The sequence below is a fragment of the Lissotriton helveticus genome, chromosome 1_1 (genome assembly GCF_964261635.1).
Source record: "Lissotriton helveticus chromosome 1_1, aLisHel1.1, whole genome shotgun sequence".
Taxonomy (NCBI): Eukaryota; Metazoa; Chordata; class Amphibia; order Caudata; family Salamandridae; genus Lissotriton; species Lissotriton helveticus.
In genome coordinates, this window is record NC_136057.1 from 169,080,630 (window position 1) to 169,094,791 (window position 14,162).

Sequence of the window (14,162 nt, forward strand, 5' to 3'; positions counted from 1 at the left end):
GTGAATGGCACTATCGTGATAGAGAAGGAAACAAAGCAGGACGGGATGTGCCTCCTTACACTACTGTGAAAGGCACTATCGTGATAGAGAAGGAAACAAAGCAGGACGGGATGTGCCTCCTTACACTACTGTGAAAGGCACTATCGTGATAGAGAAGGAAACAAAGCAGGACGGGATGTGCCTCCTTACACTACTGTGAAAGGCACTATCGTGATAGAGAAGGAAACGAAGCAGGGTGGGATGTGCCTCCTTACACTACTGTGAAAGGCACTATCGTGATAGAGAATGAAGCGAAGGAAGCGAAGCAGGACAGGATGTGCCTCCTTGCACTACTGTGAATGGCACTATCGTGATAGAGAAGGAAACAAAGCAGGACGGGATGTGCCTCCTTACACTACTGTGAAAGGCACTATCGTGATAGAGAAGGAAACGAAGCAGGGTGGGATGTGCCTCCTTACACTACTGTGAAAGGCACTATCGTGATAGAGAATGAAGCGAAGGAAGCGAAGCAGGACAGGATGTGCCTCCTTGCACTACTGTGAATGGCACTATCGTGATAGAGAAGGAAACAAAGCAGGACGGGATGTGCCTCCTTACACTACTGTGAAAGGCACTATCGTGATAGAGAAGGAAACGAAGCAGGGTGGGATGTGCCTCCTTACACTACTGTGAAAGGCACTATCGTGATAGAGAATGAAGCGAAGGAAGCGAAGCAGGACAGGATGTGCCTCCTTGCACTACTGTGAATGGCACTATCGTGATAGAGAAGGAAACAAAGCAGGACGGGATGTGCCTCCTTACACTACTGTGAAAGGCACTATCGTGATAGAGAAGGAAACAAAGCAGGACGGGATGTGCCTCCTTACACTACTGTGAAAGGCACTATCGTGATAGAGAAGGAAACAAAGCAGGACGGGATGTGCCTCCTTACAATACTGTGAAAGGCACTATCGTGATAGAGAAGGAAGCGAAGCAGGACAGGATGTGCCTCCTTGCACTACTGTGAAAGGCACTATCGTGATAGAGAAGGAAACAAAGCAGGACGGGATGTGCCTCCTTACAATACTGTGAAAGGCACTATCGTGATAGAGAAGGAAGCGAAGCAGGACAGGATGTGCCTCCTTGCACTACTGTGAAAGGCGCTGTTGTGATAGAGAAGCGGGCAGGACAGACTGTGCCTCCTTACACTTCAGTGAAAGGCGCTGTTGTGATAGAGAAGCAGGCAGGGAAGAATGTGCCTCCTTGCACTACTGTGAAAGGCACTGTTGTGATAGAGAAGCGGGCAGGGAAGAATGTGCCTCCTTGCACTACTGTGAAAGGCACTGTTGTGATAGAGAAGCGGGCAGGGGATAGCCTGCCCCCAGGCTCACTGAGACCTGGGAGCAAGGAGGCAGCGCTCACCCATCCCTCCTCTCTGCCCCCCTCGGTGCGGTGGTGCACCATGGCTCTGTGTTATTCCACAGCCACGGGGTCTGTCCTGGCGCACAAGTTGTCCAAGTCTCAAGGTTAAACCTCCAGATATGGAAACCAGGAAGCCACAGAGCTGTGTGTTTAAAATGTCCCTTCCAGCTGTGTGGGCCTCAGAAGCCTCCTGGCTGGCTGGTGGCGGCTTTTCCTTTCCAGGCCTTGGCCTTAGCTGGGCCTTACACACCGGACTGGCTGCTCTTCTCAATTATTCTATTCCATGACCTGAGGGTGTCTCCTGCCCCCCACTGTCAACTTCCCATTTTTAGGTCTGGCTGCAGCCAGCACCTTTTTTTCCTGACTACAGGAAGGACGTAGCTGACCCGCGCCGACGTACGTGCCATGGGATGCTCTGATTGGTGCGCGCCGGGAAGGCACACGTCAGACGCCAGCGACGCAGCGCGGGAGAGAATCTGGGCTGGCTTTTTGGGGTCACGTCGAGCTATATTTAATCGGAGTGAAGCAGCGCCGGGCTCTGTGCTCGTGCCGAGACGAGGCCCCGAGTCCCTTCTGGAGTGCGCCAGCGCCACCCTCCCGTCCAATTATCCCCGCGCCGCGCCGCATTTGTCACGACCAACATGGCGGATGGCTGGCGGGAAGTGACACTAATGATCAGGAAGCGGTAAACAGCACCCGGTTCTGGGGCGCCTAATGAGCGCATCAAAGCGCCTTTGGCTCCCCGGGCCGCGCGGATTCTGCAAAACAATGGAAGCGAATGAAGGAAAAAAACACTCATCCCATGGAATGCTCTGCCCGCCCCACCAATGGGGACTTTTCAGGGCAGAATGCCCTGCCTAATGGGGATTTTGTTTACCTGCCTGAGGAGGGGGCAGGGTGATGAAGATGATGATGTCACGGACACTTGCACGCGAGGCCTCGGTGGTAGGGGCCTGCTTGTGATTGGTTTACATTACCTGTGCAGTGTGGAGGCCGCTCAGCGCGCTCAGGCTGTGATTGGGCAGAGCCAGCTGTGTTCTAGAAGAACTGTATTAGTAGCCATATGTGTGTTTGTGTAGTGCTTCATACTTCCATGCAGGGCATCAAAGCATGTTATTGGACAGATGTTGCGCTGCACAACTGGAAAGCACTTGGTTGGAAGGGGTTGCGGCCTGCTCTAAAGCGATGCTCTGGTCTTGTCAAGGAGCACTGCGAGTGTGGAGAACGAAAGAGAAATAGGGCGCACTCAAAGTATATTTGCAGGCTGTGGTAATTTTCTCTGGGTGTCCCATGGTGAGTTAAGGTGATTAAGATATCAACTCTAAATGTTGTGGCCCTTGACAGGCAAGCGAAGGGGGTCCGCTAGGGGTGGTCTGAAACAACTTCTTGTTCTCACACATTAGTGCCCACCTAAGTCAGTGCTTGAGACTGACTGAACATGGCCACAACTGTTGCGGCTGCGGGTGGGCTCCGTCGAAAACTTCAAATTTCACCAAATCCGCTTGTTGACAAATGCTGCATACGGATAATGAAGACTACAGGATCTCTCAGGTAAGTTGTTGGCAGTGAAGTTAGTTATTCTAGTATGGAAGAACATGGAGGCCTCAACCAGCGCTCCTCAAGCGCCGGCCGCCCGGCGAGAACTGAGTAATTTACAACAAGGGGTGGTGATGGACAGAGTCTCTGAATTAAGCAGAATACTCTCACCCAGTCAAGAGATCAGGGCTAGATCCAACACCGTTTTTTAGCTCATTGCACCATCCCAGTTTCAGAACCTGGCTGTATGCAAATTAGTCTGTCCCTGGCCCAGTGCATCATGGGAACAGGGCAGACCAGACTACAAAAGCCAATTCTTACACTGGGAAGGAAACAAGCTTCCGGGGACCGGTTTCTGGCATTTCAGCCGTCTTCGGCCCGGCTTGCTTGAATCCTGATGGTGCAATGAGCAAGGGACTCACATCTGAGTATACCCTTCCACACTTAGGGTGGACAAAATAATTTACAACAAGGGGTGGTGATGGACAGAGTCTCTGAATTAAGCAGAGTACTCTCACCCAGTCAAGAGATCAGGGCTAGATCCAACACCGGCGAGAACTGAGGTCACCAACGCCCAAGGTGGCACAAACATGAACCGTCCACATTCAAGGGATAACCAATATATACTGGGCATGTGGAGTGCCACGTAGAAACAGAGAGTACAAGTGTAAACATTCCCAACTATAACACTACTAACACAGAGTCAAAGACGCATGTAACAGCAAGCTCGCGAAGAAGGCTCGCTCGCGAAGAAGGCCCACTCGAACATATACTAAGTAACCACCAGGTACAACAGGTGAGTATATGGTGCAGGAGGAGCGAGGGACATCCGGTCCTCCAGGAAGCCAGCAGTGGGTGCATGCCTTCATTGGAGTTGAGTCAGTATGAGGTGGACTCATGGTGGCTCCAGTCTGTTCTGGTAATAGCCGGCTAGTGGTAGGAGTGTTCCATCAGGACAGTCGAGAGGGTGCCACTTTTTCAGCCGGCACTAATTACAGTCGGCTATGGTTGGCATCTATCGCATTAGAGTGACTTTGGGCACTCATGGATGTAGTGTTCTCTTTCATTTTTATTTTTATGAAGCTGTGATGTCAGTGGACTTCTCATTTTCCTTCCTGAACTTCTGATGGTTTGTATATTTTGCAGCGTGCTGAGGTGCCCCGAGCCCTATTTCTTACTCAGTCTGTCCCCTCGCCGTACCCCAAGACAAAAGCACCAGATGAGTTTTACAGACTTTCAAGAATGGACATTTTTGGGAATTTCCAAAACACATTCCTTTGCCTTGCGTCCTTTTCACTTCGGTGGGCCTGAGAGCGCTCAGTGGCCTCACACTGATGGCCCTTGTCTCACCCATCTATCTATCTCTTTTAAACACTGCTTCCGGGTGACGCCGAGACTCGTGGTGACATCACTGGCTAGTCGTCCACTAGCCCATCTTTTCCACTTCCTGTAGTTTCTTTTTGGCAGGGCTTAGTTCTGGAATTGTAAGTTAAAATGTCACCGCTTGCTGTCCGTGGAGAGCTGGTTTTTGGTTTTTGGGGTGCAACCGAACAAGGGACAGAGGACTGAGGAATGTATTGTTGACGTCATTGGCCCAACCTGGGCGACCAGAGGTATCCTGATTGGTTGCCCTGGAGAGCCGCCCAGTAAATGCTGACTCTGGGACCCAGGTGCAATGGTTAGTAACACCCAAGGCCCCTTAAGGGTGTCATCACAGTTGAAGGGACCCAAGATGCGATTTCATTTTTTTATTGCGCCTCATATCGCACGTCTGTTATTTCTAAGCACTACAATTAACAGGTGTTAGCGTGACCCAATTTAATGTGACTTGGTCTAGAAAAGCAACACTTCTGCACCCTTCTGGCTGTGCTCGGCCTCCCACCCCCCATAGCCCCCACCCTTTAAGGATTTTTACCCCCGGGTGATTAAAGTATGCTAATTGTGTGATATCCCGGGCCTCTCTGAGATTTCCCCAGGCTGTTGTCTGGGGGAAAAACGCAAAACTGTGAAAAGCCTTTGCTGGCGCGAGTGGCTCCTTCTGTCAGGGAAGATTTCAATAATTAATCCGCCCTGCCGCGAAGGATGCCGGGACGGCTCCGTAATCCGGTCAATATGAATAATTAACGGGGGCAGGAGATGCTCGATGCTTTCCTCAAAAAGAAGCTTCCGGTCGGAGACGGTGACGGTGGAGGCTTTGAGGTCCAGAGCTCTGAACCGAGGGCGGGACGTGGGTCTCTATGAACTGGACTGGAGCAGGAATGAGCCAGGACTGAGGCGTGCGTGCCTAGAAGCCACCTCTGGGCGCTGTGTCATCCACTAGCGCCATATCTCGAGCGCCGCCCACTTCTAGGCGCATCTGACGCTTTCTCTGGTTCTAGGGCGCTGCTCCCAGCTCTGGGGCATCGTCTGCTGTCTTTCCACTCTGCCAAGCGCGAGGCTCGACGAGCAGGCACTTAGGGCCCGGCCTCTCGGCTCCTCGCCACGCCCTTAGGAGAGTAGGCGGCCGGCTCACCCGATGGGCGACTGGCTGCGATCCATTTCCGGGTACGAAGGTGACGTGCATCCGGTGGGGGTGAGGGCGGAGACTCTGGCCTATTTAGGCTCTGGGAGTCGTGGTCCCGGTCTCTTGCCTCTCCTGTGCCGGATGTGCAGACACCTCGCCGCACCGACTTAGTTTAACTCCCAGCCACCCGTCCCTTTGATCAGTAGTTTGGAGGGGGCGCTAGGCGGTAAAGAGACCGTAGAACATTGACATGGACTTACAGAGTGAACGGGAGTCCGCCTTGCGTACTCCCTAGGCCAGCACTGAGGGGAGGGACGGTAAGCTCTGAGATTGGGCCTACCGGCTGGGGAGGCAAGGGCGCCAGGTTAGGAGCCTCCTGGGATCCTGGGCAGCCTGGTGGGCGAGGGGTGGGCCCCGGAGATGGCAGACAAGGACCAGAGGGCAGGGGCCCATCACTCAAGGACGCAGGTGGGTTCCGCCTTGCGTGGGGTGCTTAGATGTGGAGGTGCGGGTCAGAGGGCCCCTTAGTGCTGGGGGAAAATAAGTAACTAGTATATCTCAGAAATTGGAATGTCAATATTAAAATGTTATTGATCTTATCAATTTGTAATATGTATTGTTTAGGCATGTTTATGGAATGTTGATAATTGAACATGGCCGTTTTACACCCACCCTTTTCTCTGAAGTATGAATTTGATGGTGGGTCGTACCAACTGTCTTGGCGGGCGGGGAGCATGCTGGGAGGTCCGGGCTCTATGGAATATTGTGACTGGTGCTGGCTGTTACTCTGAAGGTTGGTGGGGCAACACCCGAGCTCTGTGTGCTCCTGGAGTGGCGCTGTGACCAGTTCTGATGAAAATCCTCGTATCCGGAGCTGGGTGTCTGCTCTGGGGGCCACACATTCAGCAAAAACAACAGTTGATTAACAGAATGCAGAGCAATGTCACATATTCACCCCAGTACAGAGATCTGGGCCTAAATCCATAGTTTTTTTGCTCACCGTGCCATTCCAGTTTAGACATGGCCATATGCAAATCAGTCTTCTTGATTCTAGTGGCATGGAGAGCACGGGACTCACGTCTGGGCATACCCGTCCCACTCGGGGTGACCAATGAAAAAAGAACAATTGATGGACAGAATGCAGAACAATGTCATACATTCCCCCAGTACAGAGATCTGGGCCTAAATCCATAATTCAGCGCCCCCAGTGGTAGCGACCGCGGTATTAACGTTTTTGGAGGGCACATATTGCTGACGTTGGACCTGCTTGTATGTATGTCCAGTCGGCCTCCTCTCCAGAAGCAGGACTGGACGTCAGAGTTCATGAGAACTGGTGCAGAGGGCGAGGTGGGTATCAGGCATCCTCTGAGGACACCAGACCTTGTGTGCAGTCTGGTGGGTGTGGCGGGAGGGAGCCATGTTCTTATAAACACCAGCCCAATACACGTCTCGGGGGCTATGGGTGGAAGGGGGCGTTAGCATCTCCCACTGAATCGAACAAGGTGTAAAGGGATGAAACGGCAGGGGATGGGGGTTAGTAATATTAGGAGGTTATTGTACACCAAATCAGTGCTTAATTTGTAAAAAAAACGTAGTGCCACGGCTCTCGACAGGAGGACACTAGAGTTTGCACCATCCGTTGCCCCTGGCAGCACTGCTCATTACAGCACCAACACACTACGAATCATCACACTCTTAAAAGTGTGACAATTCATACTATTACGGGCCCCCAAAGCTATAAGAATGGTTTTGGAGGCAAATACTAATAATTGGAAATTGAATTTGAAATAATAAACAGAAGTTGTTGTGCTCGTACCTAAATTGGCAGAGACCACTACCATGTGGCAGACAGTCATAAGCCCCGGTGCTGGCAATTAAGTGCCGGTGCTGAACACCGGCACAAATCAAGCACTGCATCAAATGCTTGTTGGATGCACGAGGTCCCGGGTCCAGCAGGATTGGTGGAGGCAGCGTTAGGAATGAATCTAGGACACTGTAGATGGATGTAGCTGTAGTGAAGCAAAGGACCATGTAGTGTCTGTACTTAAAGAGTAGGACAGGGAGTGCGGGGTGCAGAACAGCAGGGGATGGACACTGTGACCTAAGGGTCCTTGTGTGTAGTGGTGCAGTAATGGTGCCATGGCTCGGACACGGTGGCCTAGGGACTTCTGTATTGTAGTATAGTGATGGTGAGTTCACTACAGCCAAGGCTAGGACACAAAGAGCTAGGAGTTTTTGTACACTAGTGTAGTGATGGGAGGTGCTCTGCAGCAGAGAATTCAGGAGTCCTTGCGTAGTAGTATAGTGATGGTTCCTGCACCACAGCCGTGCATAGGAACACTATTCACAAGTTTGTCAGTCACCTATCACTATAGTTCTGTTCCTCCCGGATTCTCCAGGGTGTTCCATATCGGTGAACTAGCTAGGGTGCTGGCAGGCTTGAGTAGGGGGACACAGCTGCTTGCACCTACTTTGGCCACCCCTGGTAAGTAAGGTGCCACTGCTGTGTCTCCCAAGATTGCTCAGGTGTCACTGGCACAGCGTTTACCAATTGTTAAACCTGTGTGTGCTGCAGATTGTAAACTGTCCTTTTGATTGCAATGTGTAACACATATGGCTCGTGTCGAGGTGGTTTTAAGGTTTACTTGCTCTACAGTATAACACTTAACACAAGATATGTGCATGTTGGCACTCTTGTGCACCTAGTATGAAAAGAGTTAATCAGTGACCGATCCCTGAGGATAGATCAGGACACTTAACAAGGAAGCAAAGATAATCCGGAGTGTGCAACACCTCTGGTGAATATGGACGTGCAGAGCCGGTAAAGTGGTTGGACGACACCCCAAATTTAGTACTGAAATTGTTCAAAAATACCCAAAGGATGTGCTATTGAAATAGTGAAAAGATACCTTGAAATATGCAGTATTGAATTAGGGAAACAATCTTTACAACGCAACTTTTACAACGCACTACCATTACAACGAAACCTTTTCAACGCAACATCCATTACATCGCATACCATTACAACGCATGACACTACAATGCATACCACTACAATGCATGTCATTACAACGCATACCATTACAACGCATAACATTACAACGCATAGTACCCTTACACTATCCAACACTTACCCTACTTTTGCACCCCCTGGAGTTAGAATAGTAATTTTTACCCCTACACTATCCAACACTTACCCTACTGTTGCACCCCCCTGGAGTTAGAATAGTAATTTTTACCCCTATACTATCCAACACTTACCATACATGCAATGTAATGTTATGCGTTATAATGGTATGCGTTGTAAAGGTAGTATGCGTTGTAATGGAATGCGTTGTAAAGGTAGTTTTTAAAAATTTGTTGTAATGGCATGCGTTGTAATGGATGTTGCATTCTAAAAAATGCGTTGTAAAGGTATGCATTGTAACGTCATACATCCTTGAATTAGTGAAATGATTCCTTAAGGACGGAGCCACTGGGAATTATGTGGCAGGGTTCAGTAAATAGTGCGGCACATTTTATAATGGTATTACTTCATTATTTCTAACTCTGTATGGGCATTGATTGCATTTCATTAGTGCCAGTTTAACACTCCAATATAGCAATAAGCAACAGAAAGGTGACAATTCGAGCTTTGCAAAGGGCCTCCCACTGCACAGCAACACGTGTCACTGCATTTTGGAAACTTTTGAACCATCTGACTTAGAAGAAAAAAAAACTTAAAATATGCAGAATATGTGGCAGATGATGGATTATGTGGCAAATGTGGCGAATCTATAATTTTGTGAAAATAGCTGCGGCCGCACAATATTATAATTCCAGTGGCCCTGCCTAAGAAATGCAGTGTTAGAATAGTATATATCATAGTCCGACTTGCAGTGTTGATGAAGAGACGTGAAGATAGTGTGAAGCGTGCAATGTTGGTGAAATGGATGAAGGATAGTGAATGTTCATTGTTGAAAAGGAAAGAAGTTATCTGGAAGCATGCAGGAATTAAATGATACTGAGAGTTCAAACTGTGCAGTGTGGAAAGACTATGAAGCTGCCCTCTTGGTGAACAGGTATAAAGCTATCTTGAACCCTGAAGGGTTGGTGAAGAAGTGCAAAGAGTCAGTGTTGGTAAATGGTGCAATGCTAATCTGAATGCGCCTTGTTGTAGCGCTATTATGTTACACCATAGTGCGCAGTGTTGAAGAAAGTGGTACAAAGTTAACCCAGAGTGTGCAGTATTGAAATGATGTGAGGATCAGTGTTGGTGAAGAAAGACTAGAGCAAGCAATGTTGGTGAAACAAAGTGAAGCTGTCATGAAGCGTGCACAATCTAACACAATATGATGATACTCTAAGAATGCAGTAGTGAAATGGTTCCGGAGTTAAAACAAATGAAAGCACCCCAAGCGTGCTATGTTATTAAAGTGTACAAAGGTACCCGAAGCGTGCTATGTTATTAAAGTACATAAAGGAACCCCAAGCGTGCAGTGTTGGTAAAAGTATTCAAAGGTATCACAAGCGTGCCATGTTATTGAAGTATATAAAGGTACCCCAAGCGTGCTGTGTTGATATAAGTATCCGAAGGTACCCCAAGCGTGCCATGTTATTAAAGTACGTAAAGGTACCCCAGGCGTATATGTTATTACAGTACATAAAGGTACGCCAAGCGTGCAGAGTTATTAAAGTGTATAAAGATACCCGAAGCGTGCTGTGTTAATAAAGTACGTAAAGGAACCCCAAGCATGCTATGTTATTAAAGTGTATAAAGATACCCGAAGCGTGCTGTGTTATTAAAGTACATAAAGGAACCCCAAGTGTGCAGTGTTGGTAAAAGTATACAACGGTACCACAAGCGTGCCATGTTATTGAAGTATATAAAGGTACCCCAAGCGTGCTGTGTTGATATAAGTATCTGAAGGTACCCCAAGCGTGCCATGTTATTAAAGTACATAAAGGTACCCCAGGCGTATATGTTATTACAGTACATAAAGGTACCCCAAGCGTGCAGAGTTATTAAAGTGTATAAAGATACCCGAAGCGTGCTGTGTTATTAAAGTACGTAAAGGAACCCCAAGCGTGCTATGTTATTAAAGTGTATAAAGATACCCGAAGCGTGCTGTGTTATTAAAGTACATAAAGAAACCCCAAGCGTGCAGTGTTGGTAAAAGTATACAAAGGTACCACAAGCGTGCCATGTTATTGAAGTATATAAAGGTACCCCAAGCGTGCTGTGTTGATATAAGTATCTGAAGGTACCCCAAGCGTGCCATGTTATTAAAGTACATAAAGGTACCCCAAGCGTGCAGCGTTATTAAAGCTAGTAGGCACTTAAGAAGTGGCTGCTTGAAACACGATGTGATGCTCCACTCAACCACGGCCATCCTCAGGGGCAACTTAGGCAACTTTAACGCTATAAGCCACACTCCCACCACCAAGCTCTCTCCATCCCTGGACAAACCCCAATCAAGACATCCTGAACCCTATGTCCACTACCCCCACCTCTTCAAACATGACTCAGAGACTTGCTCTACTGGAAAGCCAGCTAGAGATCGTAATACAGGGCATCAGCCAAATATTATCAAACCTCTCCACACCTCTAGAACTTAACGAACGCCCACACCCTACACCCACAACTACTAACACTAAACACACAAGGCACCCTATGGCTCAAGGCCAAAGCTGGAGCACAACCCCCCTCAGGAACTATCCTCAGAGACCCAAAAGAACAAGCGCCGCAATGTCCATGAGCGAGTCGATTGATCTCACCAACTCTTATGCCACATCTTCAGCTGTCAATCCAGGCTCCAAGATACAGGTCATCACTAAATACAGAAGAGACCACACCCCACCTAGAATGCCGAGACCTTCAGCCTTCCTCACCAATATACCCATGGCTCCCCTAACAAAGAAACTACACAACAAAGGGACGACCAACTGCATGCTCATTAATTGCAGATCGGCTAGCAAACATGCAACAAAAATGGCCGATTCCATTCTCACCCATGACATTGACATCACGTTCATCACAGAATCTTGGATAAATGAGTCATGCCCCCATCCATGGACATGCTTGCCCCCTGGGATTCTCAATCATCAATAAGGACAAAAAGAAACACCGAGGCGGGGTATTGCAATCATCCACAAGAGCAACATCTCAGTAACGGAATCGGACTCTTTCAATTATACCACATTTGAATATCTATCCGCCACCATTAAGACGAACGACAACAAAACGCTCTACTGCCATCTCCTCTACCACCCTCCAGGCAACACCCCCTCATTCAGAGAACACTTATCAGACCTGATAACACACTGCTCACTGTCAGACTCCAACAACATAATACTAGGGGACCTCAATCTTCATTGGAATGATGAAAATAACTCTCTGATCCAACCCTTAAATGAACTTCTACGAAACAACAATCTTACCCAGCACTGCACTGAACAAACCCACAACAGGGGCTCAATGCTGGATGCCATTATAGCTAAAGAAGATACAGTCACGATTGACCACATTCTTCCTGTTGACTGGTCAGACCACCACATCATCCTATTCCACATCACCCAAATGATCCATTGCCTACCCCGTACACAGGAATCCCACCACTGGGTAAGAAATCTAAGAGAGATTCCCCTTGACGACCTGAAAGAGAGGATAAGTTCACTCCTTCCCACCACCTCATGTGACTTCTCTACAACTGAACTCACCTCGCACTAAAACACAACAATGACTACCATTCTTGGCAAAATAGCTCCCTTGAAACTAAAAAAGTCAGAACCACTCCATCGAGATCTTGGTTCAACACAGACCTAAACTCGGAAAGAAGACAATTAAGAGCAGCAGAAAGACTCTGGCGGAACAACCCGTCCCCAATCCACCTTGACCAACTTAAATCCGAACACAGGAAATATGAAAAACACATCAAGAATGAAAAAACGTCCTTCTTCTGTGATGCACTCAACAATGCCAAAAACCGGCCCACAGAATTCTTTAATCTCATTAGACAACAAACATCCAGAACCCCCTCTTTATCAGCACAGGCTGCCAAAGACCTATGTGATAACTTTGCAAATTTCTTGAATGATAAAATCACCAAGATTGACCTCTCCCTGAACGTCAACTGCCGGCCACCCAATGAAAGCCCATCCCCTGTCAAAGAAGATAACAACCCAACCAGGCACCCCCCTAACAGCGGGAAATGCTTCAACCCCATCAATTACCCATACGGAAAAGAATTCAATTTAAAATATGCTGTCTGGTGTTCAAAGGCCTTAACCAGATGGGACCAGTATATCTGGCGGATAAACAGGTCAGACACAACCCTTCACACACCCTTTGCTCAAAAGGGAAAGGTCTTCTCACCATTCCCCGCCTAAAACAAACCAGACTAGGAGGTAAAGCGACCTCTCCGTAATGTAAAATAAATACAAATAAAATCTCAAAAAATGAAATCATTAAAATGATTACCAGTACCAAACCCTCGTCACACTTCTCGGACCCCATCCCTGCACAACTGGCTAAGAAGCTAAAACTCACCCTAACTCCGCTCTGGACAAAGATTATAAATAGCACCCTGAGAACCGCGGTCATGCCTTAATGCCTCAAAATTGGACAAGTCAAGCCATTACTGAAAAAACAAGATTCTGACCCAAACGATCTCAATAACTTTAGTCCTGTCTCCAATTCTAAGCCAAAATCCTGGAAAATGTGTTCTCCTGCAACATACCCAACACATTGACAGTAACAACCTTCTAGACCCTCATCAGTCTGGCTTCAGAAAAGATTGCAGCACTGAGTCAGCGATCCTGAAAGTCATAGATGATATCTACAAATCACTAGACAAGGACAAGGACCGATGCTGTCTACTCGTACTCCTGGATCTATCGGCAGCCTTCGACACGGTGCACCACAAACTGCTAATCAATGTACTCCAAGAAAGAGTCGGAGCAGAAGAGGTGGTCCTGCAATGGTTTACCTTCTTTTTGCAGAACCGCACCCAACGAATAAAAATTAAAAACGGCATGTCTGACCTGCTCCCCATAAGCAAGGGTGTCCCCCAAGGATCAGTTCTCTCCCCATCACTATTCGACATCTACAGGGAGCCCCTCACCACCATACTAAAATAAGCCAACCTCCCCTTCCACCTATATGCAGACGATACCCAGATCTACCTAGAAACTTCCTCCATTGGTGACATTCAGAGACTAAACGTCACTCTAGGAGAGCTCCAGCACTGGCTATCCCTCAACCACCTGAAACTCAACCAAGACAGGATGGAAATCCTTCTCGTAGCCAACAAAGACCAGAACCCCCAAGTCACAGACTGGCCAAAAACCATTGATGACTGCAAATGCAGCCTCACTTTGACCGACTCCATAAAATCACTGGGAATCACTCTAGATCCAAACTTAGACATGGTCAAACATAACAAGAACACCACACAGAGCGCCTTCTTCAACCTAAAACTACTCAACAAAATAAAACCCTTCATCCCTTCCAATGACCTCAAACAGGCCACTCAATCCCTGGTGTTGTCCAGATTGGATTATGGAAACGCAACCCTCACAGGAGCAGCACAATCCCACCTAGCTACCCTCAAAACAACTTTAAATGCAGCAGCCAAGTACATAAAGGTACCCCAAGCATGCTATGTTAAAGTACATAAAGGTACCCCAAGCGTGCAGTGTTGATAAAAGTATAAGAAGCTACCCCAAGCGTGCAGTGTTGATA

At 48.0% G+C, this 14,162-nt stretch overlaps 1 protein-coding gene across 3 annotated transcripts in view; it reads left to right on the forward strand.

The window, feature by feature from the left end:
- Nucleotides 1–14,162, forward strand: part of PTPRF (protein tyrosine phosphatase receptor type F) — a 761,542-nt gene that overhangs the window by 274,066 nt on the left and 473,314 nt on the right. The gene's annotated exons all lie outside the window — the stretch shown is intronic.